This window comes from Ursus maritimus, unplaced genomic scaffold, assembly GCF_017311325.1.
Source record: "Ursus maritimus isolate PB19 unplaced genomic scaffold, ASM1731132v1 scaffold_4, whole genome shotgun sequence".
Taxonomy (NCBI): domain Eukaryota; kingdom Metazoa; phylum Chordata; class Mammalia; order Carnivora; family Ursidae; genus Ursus; species Ursus maritimus.
The window spans coordinates 48,326,031-48,334,455 of NW_024426552.1; the positions used below are offsets into that span (position 1 = coordinate 48,326,031).

Here is an 8,425-nt window from a genome sequence, read left to right on the forward strand (position 1 = left end):
TAAGTTTTTATTGAAATTCTAGTTAGTTAACAATGTATTGTAATATTAGTTTCAGGAGTAGAACTTAGTGATTCATTACTTACATATAACACCCAGCGCTCTGGCATCAAATCTGTAAACTGCTTTGGGGAGTATGGACATCTTAATGATATTATTCTAATCTGTGGGTGTAATATAGTTTTCCATTTATTTGTATCCCTTCAATTTCTTTCCATCAGTGTCCTATAGTTTTCACAGAGTAGGTCATTTACCTCCTTGGTCAAATTTATTCTTTGGTATTTTATTGCTTTGGAAGAAATTGTAAATGGAAGTGTTTTCTTCATTTCTTTTTCTGATAGTTCATTATTAGTGTATAGAAGCACCACAGATTTCTCTGTGTTGATTTCATATCCTGCAGCTTTTCTGAATGAATTTATTAATTTTAGCAGTTCTTTGGTGGACACCTTAGGGTTTTCTATATATAATATCATGTCATCTGCAAATAGTGTCAGTTTTACTTGTTCCTTTCTTATTTGGATGAATTTTATTTCTTTTTATTGCTGTCATTTGGATTACCAGTACTATATTGAATATATGTGGCAAGAGTGTACGTCTTTGACTTGTTCCTGATTTTAGAGGAAGAGCTTTCAGCTTTTCACTGCTGATTGACGTTAGCTATGGGTTTGTTATATCTGGCCTTCATTATGTTGACATATGTTCCCTCTATACTCACTTTTTTGAAAGTTTTAATAATAAATGGAATTGAATTCTTCAAATGCTTTTTTTGCATCTGTTGAAAAGATCATATAATTTTTATATTTCATTTTGTTAATGTGTATCATACTGATTTTGCAAATGTTGAAACATCATTGCATCCCTAAAATTGGTCCCAGTTGATTATGGTGTATGATCCTTTCAATATATTTTTGAATTAAGTTTGCCATATTTTGTTGACAATCTGCATCTGTGTTCATCAGGAATATTGATCTATAATTTCTTTTTTTGTGGGTTTTTTTTTTTTTTTGGTTTGGTTTTGGTATTGGTGATGTTGACCTCATAAAATAATTTTGGAAATATTCTCTCCTCTTAAATTTTTTTGAAATAATTAGAGAAGGATAGGTATTAAATAAGATATATTATGTTTTAATTCATTTTCTAGGTTGAATTTATTAACTTATTATGTTTATTGTTCATTTTCTACATACCTCTCCTACCAGTGTGTGAGTTCTATCAGTTCAGGGATCTTTACTTTTTATCTTGTGTATTCCAAGTATCTCTACAAGTAGTAGAGATGCCATTTTGTAGACACCTGTTAGACATTTGTTGTACATTGAATAAATATGTAATGCAGTCATCTTCTACCATTATGTAGCTTGCCTCTAAAATTTGTTTTTGTTATATTTTTTATATTGAAATTTTTAAATATTTATTTTCAAAGTTGTTAAATTTTATTTGGCTTTTGCTGTCATAACATCTTTTCATAATCAATGTTAAATTTTCTTTTCTAAAATTATTTAATTTTTTTAAAGATTTTATTTATTTGAGAGAGATACACACACACACACAAGCAGAGGGAGCAGCAGGCAGAGGGAGAGGGACAAGCAGGCTCCCTGCTGAGCAAGAAGCCCAGTGCTGGGCTTGACTCCAGGATCCTGGGATCATGACCTGACCTGAAGGCAGATGCCTAACCAACTAAGCCATCCAGGTGCCCCTAAAATTTTTATTTTTATTTGTTATTAAACTTACATGGTAATTTAAAATTAAAATTTTTTTCCATATAGTCAATTGTCTCAGTATCCTGATTAAATCGCTTCATATTGATTTTTGTTGTACAAAATCTTGTACCATATTTCTAGATAAGTGTTAGTTTATTTTGTTATTTTCACTATTTGCCTATTTTTTGGTTAATGCCACATTGTCTTAATTGTTAAGGTTGCATCTTCCTCTTTTCATTTTCCAAAGTTATATTGATTATTTTTGGATCCTTCCTCTTTGATATGAATTTGAGAATTATCTTGTCATAGTCTATGAAAAGCTCTTGGAATTTTCATTGGGATAACACTAATTTATAGCTTATTTGGGGAGAAAAAAATCTTCACAATATTGAATCTTTGAACCTTCCTTTTAATTTTTTTTATTGCAATGCAATAGACATTTAGCTTATTGGTTTCAGATGTACAATATTAATCGTATATTTTATATTGTAAAATGATCATCACAATAAGTCTAGTGAACATCCATCACTGTACATAGTTATAAGTTTTTCTTGTGATGAGAACTTTTAAGATCTACTTTTCTAGTAACTTTCAAGTATACAATATAGTGTTATTAACTATAGCCTCTATATTGTTCGTTACATGTCATGACATTTATTTTATAACTGGGTGTTTATGCCTTTTGACCCCTTTCACCCATTTTGCCCATACCCACCCCCTACTTTTGGCATCTGCCAGTCTGTTCTCTGTATCTATGTGTTTTTGTTTTTAGATTCCACATATTAACTGAGTTCATGTTGTATTGGTCTTTCTCTGACTTGTTTCACTTAGCATAATACCCTTAAGGCAAATGGCAAGACTTTCTTCATTTTATGGCTCTGTGATACTCGTATATATGTTTGTGTGTGTATGAATGTATGTATAGGTATGTATGTATGAGTATACATATATATCACATTTTCTTTATCCATTCATCTGTCTGTGGATACTGAGGTTGTTTCCATGTCTTGGTTATTGTAAATAGTGCTGTAATGGACATGGAAGTACAGATATCTTTTTGATTTAGCATTTTCATTTTTGTCAGATAAATATGCAGTAGTAGTATTGCTGGGTCATATGGTATTATGATTTTTAATTTTTTGAAGAAATTCCATATTGTTTTCCATAGTGGTTACATCTACTCACAATCTCACCAACAGTGCACAAGTGTTTCCTTATCTCCGCAACCTCACTAACACTTGATATTTCTGTCTTTTTTATAGTAGTCATTCTAATAGGTGTGAAGTAATGTCTAATAGTGATTTTGATTTATATTCCCCAATGATTAGTGGTGTTGAGCACTTTTTGTGTACTTCTTGGGCAACTGCACTTCTTTTTTGGAAAAATGTCTATTCAAATCCTCTGCCCATTTTAATTTGGCTTGTTTTCTTTCTTTCTTTCTTTCTTTCTTTCTTTCTTTTCAATTGATTTGTATGTATTTTTTTTTTTTTACTTATTTTGGATATTAACCCCTTATCAAATACATGATTTGCAAATATTTTCTCCCACTCAGTAGGTTGACTTGTTATTTTGTCGATGATTTCCTTTGCTTGGCAGAAACTTTTTAGTTTGCTGTAGTCCTATTTATTAATTTTTGCTTTTGGTATCAAATCCAGAAAAAAAAATCATTGGCAATACCAGTGTTAAGGAGCTTACCCTCCTATATTTCCGTCTAGGAGTTTTATGGATTTAGATCTTGCATTCAAGTCTTTGAACTGTTTTAAATTAGTTTTTGTGTATGGTGTAAGATGGTTGTCCAGTTTCTTTCTTTTGCATGTAGCTATCCAGTTTTCCCACCATTTATTGAAGGGAATGTCCTTTTTCCATTGTATATTCCTGGCTTCTTATCATATATTAATTGATCATATATGTGTGGGTTTATTTCTGGGCTCTCTATTCTGTTCCACTGATCTATGTGTCTGTTTTTATGTCAAAACCATACTGTTTTGATTACTTTGGCTTTGTAATGTAGTTGTAAACAACATTCATATTTTATTCTCTCCATATTACAGGTTTTCTTTAAGGTTGTCAAGAATTCTTTGTACTTTTATTTATGAATTTCTTGATCATATAATGATTAACTTATTCCTAGCTACTATAGTATGTATTGGTTCTGTTAAAGACTATTTTTCTTAAATCCTGCTACACATTTAAAGACTTTTTTGTTTTTAAGAACAGTTGTAGGTTTACAACAAAATCAAGAGAAAGATACAGAGGTTTTCTGTATACTCTCTGTCCCTGCACATGCATAGTCTCTTCCATTATACACATCAAGCACCAGAATGGTAAAATTTTTACCAAGGATAAACTTACATTGACACATCATAATCACCCAAGTCCAGAGTTTACCTTGGGACTCGATCTTGTTATTGCACATTCTATCTAGGTTTGGATACTTATATAAGAAAATGGATCCATCATTATAGTATCATACAGAGTATTTTTACTGCCCTAAAATTCCTCTCTGTTCTGCCTATGTATTTGTCCCTATCCCCACCTTGGTAACCATTGTTTTTTTTTTTTTTTCTTTCTCCATAGTTTTGTCTTTTTCATAATGTCTTATAGTTAGAATCATACAGTATTTAGCCTTTTCAGATTGGCTTCTTTCACTTTGTGATAGGCATTTAAGATTCCCCTATATATTTTCATGGTTTGATAATTCATTGGTTTTTAGGGCTATACAATAATATGTCATTGTCTGTACTTATATGGTTTACTTAATATCTGTTCACTGACTGAAGGACATCTTAGTTACTTCCAAGTTTGGGCCATTCTCATAGGTGTATAGTGGTCTGTGATTATTGTTGTCTAAATCATTTTGACATGGCAACTTTTTGCTTAAGTGTCTTTAAACTCACTCAATACCTTTAGTGATTGTAGGACAAGATTGTATGGGACTCTTTTCTCTTGGGCTTATTTTGGTAGTTGATTGCAGATTTCTGATAAGAAAAAAATTACTTGTTTGGGCTTCATAGCTAGAATGATAAAATGTATAATATTCACAGAAAAATAGAAAGCCAAATGTATGTTCAAAATACTAATATTCTTCAGGTATGACAAACAGAACAGAAATGCAGTTAGCAGTTCTAAAGTCAAAGACAGTTTGAACTGTGTTCCCAAAGTCTATCTATTCAGTTCTCATGTTTAATTTAATAACAAGGGTATTTTCCCATTTTATTGACCTTTATCTGATTCTTTAACTGTTGACTGGATTTTAATGGTGGTTTGATTCCATATTAATCTTGAAGCCAGGTCCAGACATTTTATTTGCTTCTAGTAAGCAAAAATGGTGGTGAACAAGATTTATGAGGTGAATTAATGTTAGTGGTTACAGAGATACCACAAACTGTCCGTGCTTTTTAGAAAAAAAAAAGCAAATTACGGTGCTACACAAATGGCTTTTTCCATAGTCCATCTTGAGAAATGAGAAGATTTTCATATGGCATTTGAGATTGGGACATGATGCGTACATGATCATGTTAAAGGAACACTGCTAATGATTTGGAATGTCTATTTCTGTTATTGCTTGATTAAAGACATGGTGTGATGCTCAAATGATGTTCCATTATTTTCTCCATGCTTCTTCTTGATGAAAGTTGCCCTCAGTGGATAAATTGTTAGTCAGAACTGAGACTAGTTGCAGCTGTTGTGCATATTTAAATACTGCCAAGGAATAAGATTACCAAATTGGATAGAAATCTTGTGTTTGTACCTTTCTGTGTAAACACAATAGACCATTTACCAAATTATTCTGTTTCAAACTGTCTCCTCAACACCTGTGAAAAACATAAAGAAAAGGAATGGAAGACATGGATTGTTTACTCTGACAGAAGAAACAGAATTTCGTGATCCAGTCATGCTTTGGAAAGCTCCTTGGTTCCAAGGATGTATTCTTCTATTATTTTTAAGATGCTGTTTTTTTTAATTTTATTATTTTTAAGTAGCTTCCATGCCCAACATGCGGCTTAAACTCACAACCCTGATATCAAGAGTGACATGTTCTACCAACTGAGCCAGCCAAGTGCTCCTGTTTTTCTATTTTTAAACACATAGAGTGCACATAAGTCATTTTTAATTAAAAAATTAATTTAATATTTTTAAAATTAATTTTGGGGGGGTTGAGGAGGGGCAGAAGGAGAGGGAGAGAAAGAACCTTAAGCAGGCTCCATGGCATGGAGCCTGATGTGGGGTTCAGTCTCACAACCCGGAGATCATGACCTGACCTGAAATCAAGAGTCTATTAGCAATAATCGCGCCTCGGATAAACCTCATTGGCTACGATACTGCCACTGCGCAAAGCTTGAAATCAAGAGTCTAATGCTTAACCAACTGAGCCACCCAGGAGCCCCTTAATAGCCATTTTTTAGAGAAAAGCTAGATGATTGAACATTTAAGTTTTCTCCTTTCATTCTACCTTCTTCTCATTATAATCATTTCTCATTACTTTGTAATTTCTTCTTTTGAGAGGATTATCTAGCTACTAGGTGATGGGAACTTCCTATATTTGCATTTTTTAGTCTCAGCATTTTAACAGATTTTGGAACTCTGACTTCCATTGAAAGAAGATCAGTATTTTGACATTGTTTAGAATTCCTGAAAGGCAACACTTTTTTAAACCTTTCATTGGTTTGTTTTCCTTTAATTTGTTTTTTTCTTCTGTGATATTAGCATCATTAGTACTTTCCCATTGAAGAATAAAGAATAATTCTCCTTTCTTTTTGTTTTCTATGTCACTAAAATGAACTTTTAAAATTATTTAAAATTCTAAAAAATGTATTTATTTTCCCTTTTAAAAATCACATATTTAAAAAGGCAAAAACAATGCTTAGACTTCACTATTTTATTATTTGAATGCCCAAATAACGTAAAAACTTCTCTTCTTACAGATTTACAATCCTATAAATATACTTGGAAAAAAATAGCAGGAAATAGAACTAAAAACACCTCCAGAGATTTACTGTATCATTTTCCATGTCTTTGAGTAGTATATGAAGGTGTGGAAGCAATGATTTACAAAATCTGTTCTCGAAGAGATAGCTGCGTGGTTTAGTCAGTTGAGCATCTGGCTCTTGATTCAGCTCAGATCATGATCCCGTGGGTCATGAGATGGAGACTGGAGTGGGCCTCCTGCTCAGTGGTGAGTCTGCTTGAAAATTCTCTCCCTCTCCCCCTACTTGTGTTCATGCTATCTGTCTCTCTTTCAAATAAATAAAAATTTAATCTTTTTTTTTTTTTTTAAATCTGTCTTTCAAAATAAGTATAGTAATTGGTATTCGGTCAGTTCAATTCCTCCCTTGTTTGTTCTCCCAGGACAAATTCTGGCTCTCTCCAGTTTTTCAGTCCCTTATTTTTAAAGGATTAGTTTTTTGGTTGACTTTGGAACAACATATTAATTAGCTACACTCAATTCTTGCCAGAGTCTTACCTGATTTGTAAGTGCTAATTTTTTCAATGGGGTTCAAATAATCTCCAGAAAAGTGTAATGACTTAGGTAGATTATACTGATATTTAGTATCTGCATTTTGGAAACAATAAAAAGGAGAAGTTGCTTAATATCCTTTGGAAAGCTCTCCACTGTTAGAGAATAAACATGGCTCATTCCTACACTTATTTTAAGGGAACTCATTTTCCAACACCCATTGGAAAAACAGTAACCTAAATAATTGCATAACAATTAAAATTACTTTTAAAATTCATAGTTCTAAAGAAGCTATTTTTTTAGTCATGCCTTATGATCTGATGACCCTTTGGAAGAATTATGCTTTATTTGCTGTTAGAAAAAAAACCAAGAATCCTTAATAACTTATAAGATTCCTCACATTAATACCAAGCATGGAAGAGATAGTTGAAATGAAGAACATGGAGAAGGGAAAGATGACAATAGAAAAGAATTATTTTCCTATGTCAAAAGTGGAGTGCTAGTGGCATCTTTAAAGGACTGTCCAATTCAGATACTTTTGAGGAATCAATTTTGTTGACAAAGAAAAGAGAATGCTTAGAAATTGTGATTTTTCCTGTAATTTTATTGCCCATCTACACAGAAAAGTTACACTTTTAGCATATTAAAAGCTTGCCATATCCCTGTGGGGTAAAGCATACTTTGTCATTGTAAAATTAGGGATTATAGAACTCTGTATCTTATGGGCTCAATAATAGATGACATGATTTAAAAAAAGCTCAAGGGAACAAGATTTAAGGTCCATGTCTTGATCATTGCCCAATGACTCTTCTTCTAACTAACTGTGTTCACTAATAAAATATACAACCTGTACTGAATGTTTTTGTTATGTGGTAAGAAGTGTGTGGAACCATTACAAGCATTACCTTATGTAGTCTCAAAACAAGTTGTAGGTGAGGAAAGAGTGGTTCAGAGAGAGTGACTTGCCCAAGTTTACAGAGTTGTTGGTAAATGGGAGAGCTGAGATTTGAACCCAGGCAATCTGATTCCAGAGCCCTCATTCTACCTTTGCAGGCCAGTGAGCAGACTTAGAACTGCCAGTGTATACCAGCTCAGTTACTTATGTCTCTTCCAAGTACTTAGAAAGAACACCACCAACCTCTATGAAAGCACGTTCTTCAGAACACTACTCTAATAACATGGGTGTTTTACAATGCAAATATCTGATTAAGAGGGGACAGGTGCATACTTCCTTTTTCAAGCTGATGTTTAAGGAAATAAAGTCATTTATATC

At 32.6% G+C, this 8,425-nt stretch overlaps 1 pseudogene; it reads right to left on the minus strand.

The window, feature by feature from the left end:
- Positions 1 to 5,794: 5,794 nt before the first annotated feature.
- LOC121100571 lies at positions 5,795 to 6,034 on the minus strand (annotated as a pseudogene).
- Between the last annotated feature and the right edge of the window lie 2,391 nt (positions 6,035 to 8,425).